Below are 21934 nucleotides of genomic sequence, written 5' to 3' on the forward strand. Positions count from 1 at the left end.
TCCTATGTACAGTACTTTTCGGGTGCTGTAGAGCATTGTTTCTCAACTGCGGTCCTCAAGTATTCCCAACAGGCCAGGTTTTTCTATTATAGCTGAATCAGTGCAAAGGTGAAATAATCAGCTGATGGGTGAGAGGTTAGTTAACCATGGTGTTACAGATCAGCTGATTACAGTGCACTGGTTCAGCAATAACTAAAACCTTGAGTGTTGGGGGTACTTGAGGACCGCAGTTGAGAAATACTGTTGTAGGGGACTACTGGTCTTGATCAGAAACACCCAATGAGAGGCACTAGTCGCATAACATGTTATATACATGTTGGAGATGTCATTTGAAGTACATCGGAAGAACTTCTAGAACACTCAGTAAACGCTTTGGCGAACATGTATATAAAACATTAAGAAAGGTTTCTTAAAACTACGTTTCTGGGCATTTTAAGATCAAACATGATTGTAGCCCTAAGGAGATTATCAGTTTTCTAGGTAATAAACAAGTTAAAAATTATTGGAGAGGAAGTGATCTTTCCAATGACCTAGGTAAAACATAAAAACAGAATTTATGCTTACCTGATAAATTACTTTCTCCAACGGTGTGTCCGGTCCACGGCGTCATCCTTACTTGTGGGATATTCTCTTCCCCAACAGGAAATGGCAAAGAGTCCCAGCAAAGCTGGCCATATAGTCCCTCCTAGGCTCCGCCTACCCCAGTCATTCGACCGACGGACAGAAGGAAATATATATAGGAGAAACCATATGGTACCGTGGTGACTGTAGTTAGAGAAAATAATTCATCAGACCTGATTAAAAAACCAGGGTGGGCCGTGGACCGGACACACCGTTGGAGAAAGTAATTTATCAGGTAAGCATAAATTCTGTTTTCTCCAACATTGGTGTGTCCGGTCCACGGCATCATCCTTACTTGTGGGAACCAATACCAAAGCTTTAGGACACGAATGAAGGGAGGGAGCAAATCAGGTCACCTAAACGGAAGGCACCACAGCTTGCAAAACCTTTCTCCCAAAAATAGCCTCCGAAGAAGCAAAAGTATCAAATTTGTAAAATTTGGCAAAAGTGTGCAGTGAAGACCAAGTCGCTGCCTTACATATCTGGTCAACAGAAGCCTCGTTCTTGAAGGCAGATGTGGAAGCCACAGCCCTAGTGGAGTGAGCCGTGATTCTTTCAGGAGGCTGCCTTCCGGCAGTCTCATAAGCCAATCGGATAATGCTTTTAAGCCAAAAAGAAAGAGAGGTAGCAGTCGCTTTTTGACCTCTCCTTTTACCAGAATAAAGAACAAACAAGGAAGATGTTTGTCTGAAATCTTTTGTAGCCTCTAAATAGAACTTTAGAGCACGGACAACGTCCAAATTGTGTAACAAACGTTCCTTCTTTGAAACTGGATTCGGACACAAAGAAGGTACAACTATCTCCTGGTTAATATTCTTGTTAGAAACAACCTTCAGAAGAAAACCAGGCTTAGTACGCAAAACCACCATTATCTGCATGGAACACCAGATAAGGAGGAGAACACTGCAGAGCAGATAACTCTGAAACTCTTCTAGCAGAAGAAATAGCAACCAAAAACAAAACTTTCCAAGATAGTAACTTAATATCTATGGAATGTAAAGGTTCAAACGGAACCCCTTGAAGAACTGAAAGAACTAGATTTAGACTCCAGGGAGGAGTCAAAGGTCTGTAAACAGGCTTGATCCTGACCAGAGCCTGAACAAATGCTTGAACATCTGGCACAGCTGCCAGTCTTTTGTGCAGACAGATAAAGCGGAGATCTGTCCCTTTAGAGAACTCGCAGATAATCCTTTCTCCAAACCTTCTTGTAGAAAGGATAGAATCTTAGGAATTTTTATCTTGTTCCATGGAAATCCTTTGGATTCACACCAACAGATATATTTTTTCCATATTTTATGGTAAATTTTTCTAGTGACAGGCTTTCTAGCCTGAATCAGAGTATCTATAACAGAATCTGAAAACCCACGCTTTGATAAAATCAAGCGTTCAATCTCCAAGCCGTCAGTTGGAGAGAGACCAGATTCGGATGTTCGAATGGACCCTGAACAAGAAGGTCCTGTCTCAAAGGTAGCTTCCATGGTGGAGCCGATGACATATTCACAAGGTCTGCATACCAGGTCCTGCGTGGCCACGCAGGAGCTATCAAGATCACTGAGGCCCTCTCCTGATTGATCCTGGCTACCAGCCTGGGAATGAGAGGAAACGGTGGGAATACATAAGCTAGGTTGAAGGTCCAAGGTGCCACTAGTGCATCTACTAGAGTCGCCTTGGGATCTCTGGATCTGGAACCGTAGCAAGGAACCTTGAAGTTCTGACGAGACGCCATCAGATCCATGTCTGGAATGCCCCATAATTGAGTTATTTGGGCAAAGATTTCCGGATGGAGTTCCCACTCCCCCGGATGGAATGTCTGACTACTCAGAAAATCCGCTTCCCAATTTTCCACTCCTGGGATGTGGATCGCAGACAAGTGGCAGGAGTGATCCTCCGCCCATTGAATTATTTTGGTCACTTCTTTCATCGCCAGAGAACTCCTTGTTCCCCCCTGATGATTGATATAAGCAACGGTCGTCATGTTGTCTGATTGGAACCTTATGAATTTGGCCTTTGCTAGTTGAGGCCAAGCTCTGAGAGCATTGAATATCGCTCTCAGTTCCAGAATGTTTATCGGGAGAAGAGACTCTTCCCGAGACCATATAGACCCTGAGCTTTCAGAGATTCCCAGACCGCGCCCCAGCCCACTAGACTGGCGTTGGTCGTGACAATGACCCACTCTAGTCTGCGGAAGCTCATTCCCTGGGACAGATTGTCCAGGGTCAGCCACCAACGGAGTGAATCTCTGGTCTTTTGATCTACTTGAATCATCGGAGACAAGTCTGTATAATCCCCATTCCACTGTTTGAGCATGCACAGTTGTAATGGTCTTAGATGAATTCGTGCAAAAGGAACTATGTCCATTGTTGCAACCATCAGTCCTATTACTTCCATGCACTGTGCTATGGAAGGACGAAGAACAGAATGAAGTACTTGACAAGAGCTTAGAAGCTGACTTTCTGACCTCTGTCAGAAAAATCCTCATTTCTAAGGAATCTATTATTGTTCCCAAGAAGGGAACTCTTGTCGACGGGGACAGAGAACTTTTTTCTTTGTTCACCTTCCATCCGTGAGACCTGAGAAAGGCTAGGACGATGTCTGTATGATCCCTTGCTTTTGACAGGGACGACGCTTGTATTAGGATGTCGTCCAAGTAAGGTACTACTGCAATGCCCCTCGGTCTTAGAACCGCTAGAAGGGACCCTAGTACCTTTGTGAAAATCCTTGGAGCAGTGGCTAATCCGAATGGAAGTGCCACAAACTGGTAATGCTTGTCCAGAAAAGCGAACCTTGGGAACTGATGATGTTCCTTGTGGATAGGAATATGTAGGTACGCATCCTTTAAATCCACGGTAGTCATAAATTGACTTTCCTGGATGGTGGGTAGAATCGTTCGAATAGTTTCCATTTTGAACGATGGTACCCTGAGAAATTTGTTTAGGATCTTCAAATCCAAAATTGGTCTGAATGTTCCCTCTTTTTTGGGAACTACGAACAGATTGGAATAAAATCCCATTCCTTGTTCTCTTATTGGAACTGGATGTATCACTCCCATCTTTAACAGGTCTTCTACACAATGTAAGAATGCCTGTCTCTTTATTTGGTTTGAAGATAAGTGAGACCTGTGGAACCTTCCCCTTGGGGGTAGTTCCTTGAATTCCAGGAGATAACCTTGAGAAACTATTTCTAGCGCCCAAGGATCCTGAACATCTCTTGCCCAAGCCTGAGCAAAGAGAGAGAGTCTGCCCCCCACTAGATCCGGTCCCGGATCGGGGGCTATCCCTTCATGCTGATTTGGTAGCAGTGGTAGGCTTCTTGGTCTGCTTACCCTTGTTCCAACCTTGCATTGGTTTCCAGGCTGGTTTGGGTTGTGAAGTATTACCCTCTTGCTTAGAGGATGCAGAGTTAGAGGTTGGTCCGTTTCTGCAAAATGGACGAAAATTAGGCTTATTTTTAGCCTTAAAAGACCTATCCTGTGGAAGGGCGTGGCCCTTTCCCCCAGTGATGTCTGAAATAATCTGTTTCAATTCTGGTCCAAATAATGTTTTACCTTTGAAAGGGATGTTAAGCAATTTTGTCTTGGAAGACACATCCGCTGACCAAGACTTTAGCCAAAGCGCTCTGACCGCCACGATAGCAAACCCGGAATTTTTCGCCGCTAATCTAGCCAATTGCAAAGCGGCATCTAAAACAAAAGAGTTAGCCAATTTAAGTGCGTGAACTCTGTCCATAACCTCCTCATATGAAGATTCTCTACTGAGCGACTTTTCCAGTTCCTCGAACCAGAAACACGCAGCCGTAGTGACAGGAACAATGCAGGAAATTGGTTGTAGAAGGTAACCTTGCTGTACAAAAATCTTTTTAAGCAAACCCTCTAATTTTTTATCCATAGGATCTTTGAAAGCACAACTATCTTCGATAGGAATAGTAGTGCGTTTGTTTAGAGTAGAAACCGCCCCCTCGACCTTGGGGACCGTCTGCCATAAGTCCTTTCTGGGGTCGACTATAGGAAATAATTTCTTAAATATAGGGGGGGGAACAAAAGGTATGCCAGGCTTTTCCCACTCTTTATTTACTATGTCCGCCACCCGCTTGGGTATAGGAAAAGCGTCGGGGGGGCACCGGAACCTCTAGGAACTTGTCCATCTTACATAATTTCTCTGGAATGACCAAGTTGTCGCAATCATCCAGAGTAGATAACACCTCTTTAAGCAGTGCGTGGAGATGTTCTAATTTAAATTTAAATGTCACAACATCAGGTTCAGCTTGATGAGAAATTTTTCCTGAATCTGAGATTTCTCCATCAGACAAAACCTCCCTCATGGCCCCTTCAGATTGGTGTGAGGGTATGTCAGAACAATTATCATCAGCGCCCTCTTGCTCCTCAGTGTTTAAAAACAGAGCAATCGCGCTTTCTCTGATAAGTAGGCATTTTGGATAAAAGATTTGCTATGGAGTTATCCATTACAGCCGTTAATTGTTGCATGGTAATAAGTATTGGCGCAGTAGATGTACTAGGGGCCTCCTGTGTGGGCAAAACTGGTGTAGACACAGTAGGGGATGATGTAGTATGTTTACTCCCCTCATTTGAGGAATCATCTTGGGCAATATCATTATCTGTGGCATTACTGTCCTTACTTTGTTTGGACGCTATGGCACAATTATCACATAATTTAAATGGGGAGACACATTGGCTTTCATACATATAGAACATAGCTTATCTGAAGGTACAGACATGTTAAACAGGCTTAAACTTGTCAACAAAGCACAAAAAACGTTTTAAAATAAAACCGTTACTGTCTCTTTAAATTTCAAACAGAAAACACTTTATTACTGAATATGTGAAAAAGTATGAAGGAATTGTTCAAAAATTACCAAAATTTCACCACAGTGTCTTAAAGCATTAAAAGTATTGCACACCAAAATTTCAGAGCTTTAACCCTTAAAATAACGGAACCGGAGCCGTTTTTAAATTTGACCCCTATACAGTCCCAGCTATATGCTTTGCTGAGACCCAACCAAGCCCAGAGGGGAATACGATACCAAATGACGCCTTCTAGAAGCTTTTTTTTTAGTGATTCTTAGATCCTCACACATGCATCTGCATGCCTTGCTCTCCAAAAACAACCTGCGCAGTAATGGCGCGAAAATGAGGCTCAGTCTATAACTAGAAAGGCCCCCAGAATTAAAAAAGGTGTCCAACACAGTGCCTGCCGTTTTTTAAACGTTCCCCAAGATTATAATGCCAATTGTTAGCTAGAATCTGCATAATATGCCCCAATAAAGCAATCGTTTTAGCCCATAAAAATGTCTACCAGTTTTTTAGCCCTTTTTTAAGCCCTTTATTCTTTTATGTTTGACTAAGAAAATGGCTTACCGGTCCCCATGAGGGGAAATGACAGCCTTCCAGCATTACATGGTCTTGTTAGAAATATGGCTAGTCATACCTTAAGCAGAAAAGTCTGCTAACTGTTTCCCCCAACTGAAGTTACTTCATCTCAACAGTCCTATGTGGAAACAGCAATCGATTTTAGTTACTGTCTGCTAAAATCATCTTCCTCTTACAAACAGAAATCTTCATCCTTTTCTGTTTCAGAGTAAATAGTACATACCAGCACTATTTTAAAATAACAAACACTTGATAGAAGAATAAAAACTACATTTAAACACCAAAAAACTCTTAACCATCTCCGTGGAGATGTTGCCTGTGCAACGGCAAAGAGAATGACTGGGGTGGGCGGAGCCTAGGAGGGACTATATGGCCAGCTTTGCTGGGACTCTTTGCCATTTCCTGTTGGGGAAGAGAATATCCCACAAGTAAGGATGACGCCGTGGACCGGACACACCAATGTTGGAGAAATTAAAATCATATATTAATTAGGCAATGTGACCCCTCATGGATTAAAAATTGATTTTGAAATCCATTATTTTTTATTATTTAGGTTGTTAGTTATAAAATGGAACCATGCTGATAATAAATTAAGCAGATTTTTATATCCAACCTATTGAGATCTAAATAGTTAATATATTACAAAAGGAAAAAAAACCCTAATTAACTTTTGGCCAGGAAATTGAAAGCTAGAACTGCTCATTCCAGAATCCAGGGTATAGAAATAAATGGATAGAAAATCCTAGCTCCAGAGGCTATAGGGATTGCCTTCGCAGACTATTATGAAAAGCTTTACAACAGTCAAAAATTTTAAGAAAAACTCTACCCCTCTTGAGAAAGTGGAGGAGTTTTTAGAGACCTTACAGCTCCCCAAGTCACAGGCAGAGCACCAAACGTCTCTGCACGCCCAGAGATTACTTGTGCTATTAAACAATTAAAATCCAATAAGGCACCAGGCCCAGATGGGTTTACCGGAGCATTTTTCTAAACACTCAGACCTCATATAGTCCCACTCCTGCAAGGAGTCTATGAAGAAAAACAGAATTTATGTTTACCTGATAAATTACTTTCTCCAACGGTGTGTCCGGTCCACGGCGTCATCCTTACTTGTGGGATATTCTCTTCCCCAACAGGAAATGGCAAAGAGCCCAGCAAAGCTGGTCACATGATCCCTCCTAGGCTCCGCCTACCCCAGTCATTCGACCGACGTTAAGGAGGAATATTTGCATAGGAGAAACCATATGATACCGTGGTGACTGTAGTTAAAGAAAATAAATTATCAGACCTGATTAAAAAACCAGGGCGGGCCGTGGTCCGGACACACCCGTGGGGAAAGTAATTTATCAGGTAAACATAAATTCTGTTTTCTCCAACATAGGTGTGTCCGGTCCACGGCGTCATCCTTACTTGTGGGAACCAATACCAAAGCTTTAGGACACGGATGAAGGGAGGGAGCAAATCAGGTCACCTAAATGGAAGGCACCACGGCTTGCAAAACCTTTCTCCCAAAAACAGCCTCAGAAGAAGCAAAAGTATCAAACTTGTAAAATTTGGTAAAAGTGTGCAGTGAAGACCAAGTCGCTGCCCTACATATCTGATCAACAGAAGCCTCGTTCTTGAAGGCCCATGTGGAAGCCACAGCCCTAGTGGAATGAGCTGTGATTCTTTCAGGAGGCTGCCGTCCGGCAGTCTCGTAAGCCAATCTGATGATGCTTTTAATCCAAAAAGAGAGAGAGGTAGAAGTTGCTTTTTGACCTCTCCTTTTACCAGAATAAACAACAAACAAGGAAGATGTTTGTCTAAAATCCTTTGTAGCATCTAAATAGAATTTTAGAGCGCGAACCACATCCAAATTGTGCAACAAACGTTCCTTCTTCGAAACTGGTTTCGGACACAAAGAAGGCACGACTATCTCCTGGTTAATGTTTTTGTTAGAAACAACTTTTGGAAGAAAACCAGGTTTAGTACGTAAAACCACCTTATCTGCATGGAACACCAGATAAGGAGGAGAACACTGCAGAGCAGATAATTCTGAAACTCTTCTAGCAGAAGAAATTGCAACCAAAAACAAAACTTTCCAAGATAATAACTTAATATCAACGGAATGTAAGGGTTCAAACGGAACCCCCTGAAGAACTGAAAGAACTAAGTTGAGACTCCAAGGAGGAGTCAAAGGTTTGTAAACAGGCTTGATTCTAACCAGAGCCTGAACAAAGGCTTGAACATCTGGCACAGCTGCCAGCTTTTTGTGAAGTAACACAGACAAGGCAGAAATCTGTCCCTTCAAGGAACTTGCAGATAATCCTTTCTCCAATCCTTCTTGAAGAAAGGATAGAATCTTAGGAATCTTAACCTTGTCCCAAGGGAATCCTTTAGATTCACACCAACAGATATATTTTTTCCATATTTTGTGGTAAATTTTTCTAGTTACAGGCTTTCTGGCCTGAACAAGAGTATCAATAACAGAATCTGAGAGCCCTCGTTTTGATAAGATCAAGCGTTCAATCTCCAAGCAGTCAGCTGGAGTGAAACCAGATTCGGATGTTCGAACGGACCCTGAACAAGAAGGTCTCGTCTCAAAGGTAGCTTCCATGGTGGAGCCGATGACATATTCACCAGATCTGCATACCAAGTCCTGCGTGGCCACGCAGGAGCTATCAAGATCACCGACGCCCTCTCCTGATTGATCCTGGCTACCAGCCTGGGGATGAGAGGAAACGGCGGGAATACATGAGCTAGTTTGAAGGTCCAAGGTGCTACTAGTGCATCTACTAGAGTCGCCTTGGGATCCCTGGATCTGGACCCGTAGCAAGGAACTTTGAAGTTCTGACGAGAGGCCATGAGATCCATGTCTGGAATGCCCCACAGTTGAGTAATTTGGGCAAAGATTTCCGGATGGAGTTCCCACTCCCCCGGATGTAATGTCTGACGACTCAGAAAATCCGCTTCCCAATTTTCCACTCCTGGGATGTGGATTGCAGACAGGTGGCAGGAGTGAGTCTCCGCCCATTGAATGATTTTGGTCACTTCTTCCATCGCCAGGGAACTCCTTGTTCCCCCCTGATGGTTGATGTACGCAACAGTCGTCATGTTGTCTGATTGAAACCGTATGAACTTGGCCTTTGCTAGCTGAGGCCAAGCCTTGAGAGCATGGAATATCGCTCTCAGTTCCAGAATATTTATCGGTAGAAGAGATTCTTCCCGAGACCAAAGACCCTGAGCTTTCAGGGATCCCCAGACCGCGCCCCAGCCCATCAGACTGGCGTCGGTCGTGACATTGACCCACTCTGGTCTGCGGAAGGTCATCCCTTGTGACAGGTTGTCCAGGGACAGCCACCAACGGAGTGAGTCTCTGGTCCTCTGATTTACTTGTATCTTCGGAGACAAGTCTGTATAGTCCCCATTCCACTGACTGAGCATGCACAGTTGTAATGGTCTTAGATGAATGCGCGCAAAAGGAACTATGTCCATTGCCGCTACCATCAAACCTATTACTTCCATGCACTGCGCTATGGAAGGAAGAGGAACGGAATGAAGTGTTTGACAAGAGTTTAGAAGTTTTGTTTTTCTGGCCTCTGTCAGAAAAATCCTCATTTCTAAGGAGTCTATTATTGTTCCCAAGAAAGGAACCCTTGTCGACGGAAATAGAGAACTCTTTTCCACGTTCACTTGTTTAAGATCTTGAGATCTAAGATTGGTCTGAACGTTCCCTCTTTTTTGGGAACTATGAACAGATTGGAGTAGAACCCCATCCCTTGTTCTCCTAATGGAACAGGATGAATCACTCCCATTTTTAACAGGTCTTCTACACAATGTAAGAATGCCTGTCTCTTTATGTGGTCTGAAGACAATTGAGACCTGTGGAACCTCCCCCTTGGGGGGAGCCCCTTGAATTCCAGAAGATAACCTTGGGAGACTATTTCTAGTGCCCAAGGATCCAGAACATCTCTTGCCCAAGCCTGAGCGAAGAGAGAGAGTCTGCCCCCCACCAGATCCGGTCCCGGATCGGGGGCCAACATTTCATGCTGTCTTGGTAGCAGTGGCAGGTTTCTTGGCCTGCTTTCCCTTGTTCCAGCCTTGCATTGGTCTCCAGGCTGGCTTGGCTTGAGAAGTATTACCCTCTTGCTTAGAGGACGTAGCACTTGGGGCTGGTCCGTTTCTACGAAAGGGACGAAAATTAGGTTTATTTTTGGCCTTGAAAGACCTATCCTGAGGAAGGGCGTGGCCCTTACCCCCACTGATATCAGAGATAATCTCTTTCAAGTCAGGGCCAAACAGCGTTTTCCCCTTGAAAGGAATGTTAAGGAGTTTGTTCTTGGAAGACGCATCCGCTGACCAAGATTTCAACCAAAGCGCTCTGCGCGCCACAATAGCAAACCCAGAATTCTTCGCCGCTAACCTAGCCAATTGCAAAGTGGCGTCTAGGGTGAAAGAATTAGCCAATTTGAGAGCACGGATTCTGTCCATAATCTCCTCATAAGGAGGAGAATCACTATCGATCGCCTTTACTAGCTCATCGAACCAGAAACACGCGGCTGTAGTGACAGGGACAATGCATGAAATTGGTTGTAGAAGGTAACCTTGCTGAACAAACATCTTTTTAAGCAAACCTTCTAATTTTTTATCCATAGGATCTTTGAAAGCACAACTATCTTCTATGGGTATAGTGGTGCGTTTGTTTAAAGTAGAAACCGCTCCCTCGACCTTGGGGACTGTCTGCCATAAGTCCTTTCTGGGGTCGACCATAGGAAACAATTTTTTAAATATGGGGGGAGGGACGAAAGGTATACCGGGCCTTTCCCATTCTTTATTTACAATGTCCGCCACCCGCTTGGGTATAGGAAAAGCTTCTGGGAGCCCCGGGACCTCTAGGAACTTGTCCATTTTACATAGTTTCTCTGGGATGATCAAATTCTCACAATCATCCAGAGTGGATAACACCTCCTTAAGCAGAGCGCGGAGATGTTCCAACTTAAATTTAAATGTAATCACATCGGGTTCAGCTTGTTGAGAAATTTTCCCTGAATCTGAAATTTCTCCCTCAGACAAAACCTCCCTGGCCCCCTCAGACTGGTGTAGGGGCATTTCAGAACCATTATCATCAGCGTCCTCATGCTCTTCAGTATCTAAAACAGAGCAGTCGCGCTTACGCTGATAAGTGGGCATTTTGGCTAAAATGTTTTTGACAGAATTATCCATTACAGCCGTTAATTGTTGCATAGTAAGGAGTATTGGCGCGCTAGATGTACTAGGGGCCTCCTGAGTGGGCAAGACTCGTGTAGACGAAGGAGGGAATGATGCAGTACCATGCTTACTCCCCTCACTTGAGGAATCATCTTGGGCATCATTTTCATTGTCACATAAATCACATTTATTTAAATGAGAAGGAACCTTGGCTTCCCCACATTCAGAACACAGTCTATCTGGCAGTTCAGACATGTTAAACAGGCATAAACTTAATAACAAAGTACAAAAAACGTTTTAAAATAAAACCGTTACTGTCACTTTAAATTTTAAACTGAACACACTTTATTACTGCAATTGCGAAAAAGTATGAAGGAATTGTTCAAAATTCACCAAAATTTCACCACAGTGTCTTAAAGCCTTAAAAGTATTGCACACCAAATTTGGAAGCTTTAACCCTTAAAATAACGGAACCGGAGCCGTTTTTAACTTTAACCCCTTTACAGTCCCTGGTATCTGCTTTGCTGAGACCCAACCAAGCCCAAAGGGGAATACGATACCAAATGACGCCTTCAGAAAGTCTTTTCTATGTATCAGAGCTCCTCACACATGCGACTGCATGTCATGCTTCTCAAAAACAAGTGCGCAATACCGGCGCGAAAATGAGGCTCTGCCTATGATTAGGGAAAGCCCCTAGAGAATAAGGTGTCTAAAACAGTGCCTGCCGATATTATTTTACAAAAATACCCAGATTAAATGATTCCTCAAGGCTAAATATGTGTTATATATGAATCGATTTAGCCCAGAAAATGTCTACAGTCTTAATAAGCCCTTGTGAAGCCCTTATTTACTGTCTGAATAAAAATGGCTTACCGGATCCCAGAGGGAAAATGACAGCTTCCAGCATTACATCGTCTTGTTAGAATGTGTCATACCTCAAGCAGCAAAAGACTGCTCACTGTTCCCCCAACTGAAGTTAATTCCTCTCAACAGTCCTGTGTGGAACAGCCATGGATTTTAGTAACGGTTGCTAAAATCATTTTCCTCTTACAAACAGAAATCTTCATCTCTTTTCTGTTTCAGAGTAAATAGTACATACCAGCACTATTTTAAAATAACAAACTCTTGATTGAATAATAAAAACTACAGTTAAACACTAAAAAACTCTAAGCCATCTCCGTGGAGATGTTGCCTGTACAACGGCAAAGAGAATGACTGGGGTAGGCGGAGCCTAGGAGGGATCATGTGACCAGCTTTGCTGGGCTCTTTGCCATTTCCTGTTGGGGAAGAGAATATCCCACAAGTAAGGATGACGCCGTGGACCGGACACACCTATGTTGGAGAAACATAATTTATGTAAGAACTTACCTGATAAATTAATTTCTTTCATATTAGCAAGAGTCCATGAGCTAGTGACGTATGGGATATACATTCCAACCAGGAGGGGCAAAGTTTCCCAAACCTCAAAATGCCTATAAATACAGCCCTCAGCACAGTCACAATTCAGTTTAACGAATAGCCAAGAAGTGGGGTGATAAGAAAGGAGCGAAAGCATCAAAATAAGGAATTGGAATAATTGTGCTTTATACACAAAAATCATAACCACCACAAAAAAGGGTGGGCCTCATGGACTCTTGCTAATATGAAAGAAATTAATTTATCAGGTAAGTTCTTACATAAATTATGTTTTCTTTCATGTAATTAGCAAGAGTCCATGAGCTAGTGACGTATGGGATAATAAATAACCAAGATGTGGAACTTCCACGCAAGAGTCACTAGAGAGGGAGGGCTAAAATAAAGACAGCCAATTCCGCTGAAAAATAATAATCCACAACCCAAAACAAAAGTTTTAATCTCAATAATGAAAAAAACTGAAATTATAAGCAGAAGAATCAAACTGAAACAGCTGCCTGAAGTACTTTTCTACCAAAAACTGCTTCAGAAGAAGAACACATCAAAATGGTAGAATTTAGTAAAAGTATGCAAAGAAGACCAAGTTGCTGCTTTGCAAATCTGATCAACAGAAGCTTCATTCCTAAACGCCCAGGAAGTAGAAACTGACCTAGTAGAATGAGCTGTAATCCATTGAGGCGGGGATTTACCCGACTCTACATAAGCATGATGAATCAAAGACTTTAACCAAGACGCCAAAGAAATGGCGGAGGCCTTCTGACCTTTTCTGGACCCAGAAAAGATAACAAATAGACTAGAAGTCTTTCTAAAATCTTTAGTAGCTTCAACATAATATTTCAAAGCTCTTACTACATCCAAAGAATGTAAAGATCTCTCCTTTGAATTCTTAGGATTAGGACACAATGAAGCAACAACAATTTCTCTACTAATGTTGTTAGAATTCACAACCTTAGGTAAAAATTTAAATGAAGTCCGCAACACTGCCTTATCCTGATGAAAAATCAGAAAAGGAGATTCACAAGAAAGAGCAGATAACTCAGAAACTCTTCTAGCAGAAGAGATGGCCAAAAGGAACAGAACTTTCCAAGAAAGTAATTTAATGTCCAGAGAATGCATAGGTTCAAACGGAGGAGCTTGTAAAGCCCTCAGAACCAAATTAAGACTCCAAGGAGGAGAGATTGACTTAATGACAGGTTTGATACGAACCAAAGCCTGTACAAAACAATGAATATCAGGAAGATTAGCAATCTTTCTGTGAAAAAGAACAGAAAGAGCAGAGATTTGTTCTTTCAAGGAACTTGCAGACAAACCTTTATCCAAACCATCCTGAAGAAACTGTAAAATTCTAGGAATTCTAAAAGAATGCCAGGAGAATTTATGAGAAGAACACCAAGAAATGTAAGTCTTCCAGACTCGATAATAAATCCTCCTAGACACAGATTTGCGAGCCTGTAACATAGTATTAATTACTGAGTCAGAGAAACATCTATGACTAAGAATCAAGCGTTCAATTTCCATACCTTCAAATTTAATGATTTGAGATCCTGATGGAAAAAAGGGCCTTGAGACAGAAGGTCTGGTCTTAACGGAAGAGTCCAAGGTTGGCAAGTGGCCATCCGAATGAGATCCGCATACCAAAACCTGTGAGGCCATGCTGGAGCCACCAGCAGTAAAAACGAACGTTCCATTAGAATTTTGGATATCACTTTTGGAAGAAGAACTAGAGGCGGAAAGATATAGGCAGGATGATAATTCCAAGGAAGCGACAACGCGTCCACTGCCTACGCCTGAGGATCCCTGGATCTGGACAGATACCTAAGAAGTTTCTTGTTTAGATGAGAGGCCATCAGATCTATTTCTGGAAGTCCCCAGATTTGAACAATCTGAAGAAATACCTCTGGGTGAAGGGACCATTCCCCCGGATGTAACGTCTAGCAACTGAGATAATCCGCTTCCCAATTGTCTACACCTGGGATGTGAACCGCAGAGATTAGACAGGAGCTGGATTCCGCCCATACAAGTATCCGAGATACTTCTTTCATAGCCTGAGGACTGTGAGTCCCACCCTGATGATTGACATATGCCACGGTTGTGACATTGTCTGTCTGAAAACAAATAAACGATTCTCTCTTCAGAAGAGGCCAAAACTGAAGAGCTCTGAAAATCGCACGGAGTTCCAAAATGTTGATTGGTAATCTCGCCTCCTGAGATTCCCAAACCCCCTGCGCTGTCAGAGATCCCCATACAGCTCCCCAACCTGACAGACTCGCATCTGTTGAGATCACAGTCCAGGTTGGACGAACAAAAGAAGCCCCTTGGACTAAACGATGGTGATCTATCCACCACGTCAGAGTGTCGTACATTGGGATTTAAGGACATTAATTGTGATATCTTTGTATAATCCCTGCACCATTGGTTCAGCATACAAAGCTGAAGAGGTCGCATGTGAAAACGAGCAAAGGGGATCGCGTCCGATGCAGCAGTCATGAGACCTAGAATTTCCATGCATAAAGCTACCAAAGGGAATGATTGAGACTGAAGGTTTCGACAGGCTGAAACCAATTTCAGACGTCTCTTTTCTGTTAGAGACAAGGTCATGGACACTGAATCTATTTGAAAACCCAAAAAGGTTACCTGAGTCTGAGGAATCAACTAACTATTTGATAAATTGATCCTCCAACCATGTCTTTGAAGAAACGACACAAGTTGATTCATATGAGATTCTGCAGAATGTGAAGACTGAGCAAGTACTAAGATATCGTCCAAATAAGGAAATAACGCAATACCCTGTTCTCTGATTACAGAGAGAAGGGCAACGAGAACCTTTGAAAAGATCCTTGGAGCTGTTGCTAGGCCAAACGGAAGGGCCACAAACTGGTAATGCTTGTCTAGAAAAGAGAATCTCAGAAACTGAAAGCGATCTGGATGAATCGGAATATGAAGATATGCATCCTGTAAATCTATTGTAGACATATAATGCCCTTGCTGAAAAAAAGGCAGAATAGTCCTTATAGTTACCATTTTGAATGTTGGTATCCTTACATAACGATTCAATATCTTTAGATCCAGAACTGGTCTGAAGGAATTCTCCTTCTTTGGTACAATGAATAGATTTGAGTAAAACCCCCAGACCCTGTTCCAGAACTGGAACTGGCACAATTACCCCAGCCAACTCTAGATCTGAAACACATTTCAGAAATGCCTGAGCCTTCACTGGGTTTATTGGAATGCGAGAGAGAAAAAAATCTTCTCACAGGCGGCCTTACCTTGAAACCTATTCTGTACCCTTGTGAAACAATGTTCTGAATCCAAAGACTGTGAATCAAATTGATCCAAATGTCTTTGAAAAATCGTAACCTGCCCCCTACCAGCTGTGCTGGAATGAGGGCCGCACCTTCATGTGGACTTGGGAGCTGGGTTTTGACTTTCTAAAAGGCTTGGATTTATTCCAGATTGGAGAAGGTTTCCAAACAGAAACCGTTCCTTTAGGGGAAGGGTCAGGCTTCTGTTCCTTATTCTGACGAAAGGAACAAAAACGATTAGCAGCCCTATATTTACCTTTAGATTTTTTGTCCTGAGGCAAAAAAAATCCTTTCCCCCCAGTAACAGTTGAAATAATAGAATCCAACTGGGAACCAAATAATTTATTACCTTGGAAAGAAAGAGAAAGCAAAGTTGACTTAGAAGACATATCTGCATTCCAAGTTTTAAGCCATAAAGATCTTCTAGCTAAAATAGCTAAAGACATATACCTGACATCAACCCTAATGATATCAAAGATGGCATCACAAATAAAGTTATTAGCATGTTGAAGAAGTTTAACAATGCTATGAGTATTATGGTCTGATACTTGTTGTGCTAAAGCCTCCAACCAAAAAGTGGAAGCGGCAGGATTCAATCTTCCTATCTAAAGGATCCTTAAAAGGAAGTCCTATCTGCCGTAGGAATAGTAGTACGTTTAGCAAGAGTAGAGATAGCCCCATCAACTTTAGGGATTTTGTCCCAAAACTCTAATCTGTCAGATGGCACAGGATACAATTTCTTAAACCTTTGAGAAGGAGTAAATGAAGTACCCATATTATTCCATTCCCTAGAAATTACTTCAGAAATAGCATCAGGGACAGGAAAAACTTCTGGAATAACTAAAGGAGGTTTAAAAACCGAATTTAAACGCTTAGTAGATTTAGTATCAAGAGGACTAGATTCCTCCATCTCTAATGCGATTAAAACTTCTTTAAGTAAAGAGCGAATAAATTCCATTTTCAATAAATATGAAGATTTATCAGTGTCAATATCTGAGACAGAATCCTCTGAACCAGAAAAATCCTCATCAGAAACAGACAAATCAGAATGATGACAGTCATTTAAAATTTCATCTGAAAAATTAGAAGTTTTAAAAGACCTTTTAACGTTTACTGGAAGGAGGAATAACAGACATAGCCTTCCTAATAGATTTAGAAACAAATTCTTTTATATTAACAGGAACATCCTGAGTATTAGATGTTGAGGGAACAGCAACAGGTAATGGTATATTACTAATGGAAATACTATCTGCATTAGCAAGCTTATGACATTAATCACAAACTACAGCCGGAGGAACAGTTACCACAAGTTTACAACAAATGCACTTAACTTTGGTAGAACCAGCATCAGGCAGCGTCTTTCCAGAAGTAGATTCTGATCCAGGGTCAATTTGAGACATCTTGTAATATGTAAAAGAAAAACAACATATAAAGCAAAATTTATCAAATTCCTTAAATGACAGTTTCAGGAATGGGAAAAAAATGCCAATGAACAAGCCTCTAGCAACCAGAAGCAATGAAAAATGAGACTGAAATAATGTGAAAAAAAGGTGGAGACAAGAAGGACGCCCACATATTTAGCGCCAAAAAAAGACGCCCACATTATTGGCGCCTTAAATTTTTTGGCGCCAAGAATGACGCCACATCCGGTGACGCCGACATTTGGCGCAAAACGTCAAAAAAATGACGCAATCACGAACAACTTCCGGCGTCAAGTATGAAGCCGGAAATGATAAAAAATAATTTGCGCCAAAAAAGTCTGCGCCAAGAATGACGCAATAAATTGAAGCATTTTCAGCCCCCGCGAGCCTAACAGCCCACAGGGAAAAAAGTCAATTTGAAACAATTTTTAAGGTAAGAAAAAAAATTGATTATTCATATGCATTAACCCAAATAATGAAACTGACCGTCTGAAATAAGGAATATTGATCATCCTGAATCAAGGCAAATATAAGTTTAAAGACATATATTTAGAACTTTATATATAAAGTGCCCAACCATAGCTTAGAGTGTCACAAAAAATAAGACTTACTTACCCCAGGACACTCATCTACATATAGTAGATAGCCAAACCAGTACTGAAACGAGAATCAGTAGAGGGAATGGTATATAAGAGTATATCGTCGATCTGAAAAGGGAGGTAAGAGATGAATCTCTACGACCGATAACAGAGAACCTATGAAATAGATCCCGTAGAAGGAGACCATTGAATTCAAATAGGCAATACTCTCTTCACATCCCTCTTGACATTCACTGCACTCTGAGAGGAAAACCGGGCTCCAGCCTACTGCGAAGCGCATATCAACGTAGAATCTAGCACAAACTTACTTCACCACCTCCACGGGAGGCAAAGTTTGTAAAACTGAATCGTGGGTGTGGTGAGGGGTGTATTTATAGGCATTTTGAGGTTTGGGAAACTTTGCCCCTCCTGTTAGGAATGTATATCCCATAACGTCACTAGCTCATGGACTCTTGCTAATTACATGAAAGAAATAAGTGAGTCAGGCAAATTTCATAAAGAATTCCTTTAGGCCTCAATACTAACAATTCCAAAGCCTAATAAAGATACCTGGCAATCGGAAATTATAGACCCATATCTTTAATATAGACGTGAAAAACAGAATTTATGTTTACCTGATAAATTACTTTCTCCAACGGTGTGTCCGGTCCACGGCGTCATCCTTACTTGTGGGATATTCTCTTCCCCAACAGGAAATGGCAAAGAGCCCAGCAAAGCTGGTCACATGATCCCTCCTAGGCTCCGCCTACCCCAGTCATTCGACCGACGTTAAGGAGGAATATTTGCATAGGAGAAACCATATGGTACCGTGGTGACTGTAGTTAAAGAAAATAAATTATCAGACCTGATTAAAAAAACCAGGGCGGGCCGTGGACCGGACACACCGTTGGAGAAAGTAATTTATCAGGTAAACATAAATTCTGTTTTCTCCAACATAGGTGTGTCCGGTCCACGGCGTCATCCTTACTTGTGGGAACCAATACCAAAGCTTTAGGACACGGATGAAGGGAGGGAGCAAATCAGGTCACCTAAATGGAAGGCACCACGGCTTGCAAAACCTTTCTCCCAAAAATAGCCTCAGAAGAAGCAAAAGTATCAAACTTGTAAAATTTGGTAAAAGTGTGCAGTGAAGACCAAGTCGCTGCCCTACATATCTGATCAACAGAAGCCTCGTTCTTGAAGGCCCATGTGGAAGCCACAGCCCTAGTGGAATGAGCTGTGATTCTTTCGGGAGGCTGCTGTCCGGCAGTCTCGTAAGCCAATCTGATGATGCTTTTAATCCAAAAAGAGAGAGAGGTAGAAGTTGCTTTTTGACCTCTCCTTTTACCGGAATAAACAACAAACAAGGAAGATGTTTGTCTAAAATCCTTTGTAGCATCTAAATAGAATTTTAGAGCGCGAACAACATCCAAATTGTGCAACAAACGTTCCTTCTTTGAAACTGGTTTCGGACACAGAGAAGGTACGATAATCTCCTGGTTAATGTTTTTGTTAGAAACAACTTTTGGAAGAAAACCAGGTTTAGTACGTAAAACCACCTTATCTGCATGGAACACCAGATAAGGAGGAGAACACTGCAGAGCAGATAATTCTGAAACTCTTTTAGCAGAAGAAATTGCAACTAAAAACAAAACTTTCCAAGATAATAACTTAATATCAACGGAATGCAAGGGTTCAAACGGAACCCCCTGAAGAACTGAAAGAACTAAATTGAGACTCCAAGGAGGAGTCAAAGGTTTGTAAACAGGCTTAATTTTCTTGGCCTGCTTTCCCTTGTTCCAGCCTTGCATTGGTCTCCAAGCTGGCTTGGCTTGAGAAGTATTACCCTCTTGCTTAGAGGACGTAGCACTTTGGGCTGGTCCGTTTCTACGAAAGGGACGAAAATTAGGTTTATTTTTTGCCTTGAAAGGCCGATCCTGAGGAAGGGCGTGGCCCTTACCCCCAGTGATATCCGAGATAATCTCTTTCAAGTCAGGGCCAAACAGCGTTTTCCCCTTGAAAGGAATGTTAAGTAGCTTGTTCTTGGAAGACGCATCAGCCGACCAAGATTTCAACCAAAGCGCTCTGCGCGCCACAATAGCAAACCCAGAATTCTTAGCCGCTAACCTAGCCAATTGCAAAGTGGCGTCTAGGGTGAAAGAATTAGCCAATTTGAGAGCATTGATTCTGTCCATAATCTCCTCATAAGGAGGAGAATCACTGTCGACCGCCTTTATCAGCTCATCGAACCAGAAACATGCGGCTGTAGCGACAGGGACAATGCATGAAATTGGTTGTAGAAGGTAACCCTGCTGAACAAACATCTTTTTAAGCAAACCTTCTAATTTTTTATCCATAGGATCTTTGAAAGCACAACTATCCTCTATGGGTATAGTGGTGCGTTTGTTTAAAGTGGAAACCGCTCCCTCGACCTTGGGGACTGTCTGCCATAAGTCCTTTCTGGGGTCGACCATAGGAAACAATTTTTTAAATATGGGGGGAGGGACGAAAGGAATACCGGGCCTTTCCCATTCTTTATTAACAATGTCCGCCACCCGCTTGGGTATAGGAAAAGCTTCTGGGAGCCCCGGCACCTCTAGGAACTTGTCCATTTTACATAGTTTCTCTGGGATGACCAACTTGTCACAATCATCCAGAGTGGATAATACCTCCTTAAGCAGAATGCGGAGATGTTCCAACTTAAATTTAAATGCATTCACATCAGGTTCAGCTTGTTGAGAAATGTTCCCTGAATCAGTAATTTCTCCCTCAGACAAAACCTCCCTGGCCCCATCAGACTGAGTTAGGGGCCCTTCAGAAATATTAATATCAGCGTCGTCATGCTCTTCAGTATCTAAAACAGAGCAGTCGCGCTTACGCTGATAAGTGTTCATTTTGGCTAAAATGTTTTTGACAGAATTATCCATTACAGCCGTTAATTGTTGCATAGTGAGTATTGGCGCGCTAGATGTACTAGGGGCCTCCTGAGTGGGCAAGACTCGTGTAGACGAAGGAGGGAATGATGCAGTACCATGCTTACTCCCCTCACTTGAGGAATCATCTTGGGCATCATTGTCATTGTCACATAAATCACATTTATTTAAATGAATAGGAATTCTGGCTTCCCCACATTCAGAACACAGTCTATCTGGTAGTTCAGACATGTTAAACAGGCATAAACTTGATAACAAGTACAAAAAATGTTTTAAAATAAAACCGTTACTGTCACCAAATTTTCACCACAGTGTCTTAAAGCCTTAAAAGTATTGCACACCAAATTTGGAAGCTTTAACCCTTAAAATAACGGAACCGGAGCCGTTTTGAACTTTAACCCCTTTACAGTCCCTGGTATCTGCTTTGCTGAGACCCAACCAAGCCCCAAGGGGAATACGATACCAAATGACGCCTTCAGAAAGTCTTTTCTAAGTATCAGAGCTCCTCTCACATGCGACTGCATGCCATGCCTCTCAAAAACAAGTGCGCAACACCGGCGCGAAAATGAGGCTCTGCCTATGCTTTGGGAAAGCCCCTAAAGAATAAGGTGTCTAAAACAGTGCCTGCCGATATAATTATATCAAAATACCCAGATAAAATGATTCCTCAAGGCTAAATATGTGTTAATAATCAATCGATTTAGCCCAAAAAAAAAATCTACAGTCTTAATAAGCCCTTTTTGAAGCCCTTATTTACAATCGTAATAAACATGGCTTACCGGATCCCAGAGGGAAAATGACAGCTTCCAGCATTACATCGTCTTGTTAGAATGTGTCATACCTCAAGCAGCAAGAGACTGCTCACTGTTCCCCCAACTGAAGTTAATTACTCTCAACAGTCCTGTGTGGAACAGCCATGGATTTTAGTGACGGTTGCTAAAATCATTTTCCTCATACAAACAGAAATCTTCATCTCTTTTCTGTTTCTGAGTAAATAGTACATACCAGCACTATTTCAAAATAACAAACTCTTGATTGAATAATAAAAACTACAGTTAAACACTAAAAAACTCTAAGCCATCTCCGTGGAGATGTTGCC

General features: G+C 42.1%; 1 protein-coding gene across 1 annotated transcript in view; it reads right to left on the reverse strand.

Moving 5' to 3' along the window:
* Positions 1–21934, reverse strand: part of LOC128661552 (E3 ubiquitin-protein ligase MARCHF6) — a 415446-nt gene that overhangs the window by 381884 nt on the left and 11628 nt on the right. The gene's annotated exons all lie outside the window — the stretch shown is intronic.

The sequence above is a fragment of the Bombina bombina genome, chromosome 5 (assembly GCF_027579735.1).
Source record: "Bombina bombina isolate aBomBom1 chromosome 5, aBomBom1.pri, whole genome shotgun sequence".
In the NCBI taxonomy this organism is placed as follows: domain Eukaryota; kingdom Metazoa; phylum Chordata; class Amphibia; order Anura; family Bombinatoridae; genus Bombina; species Bombina bombina.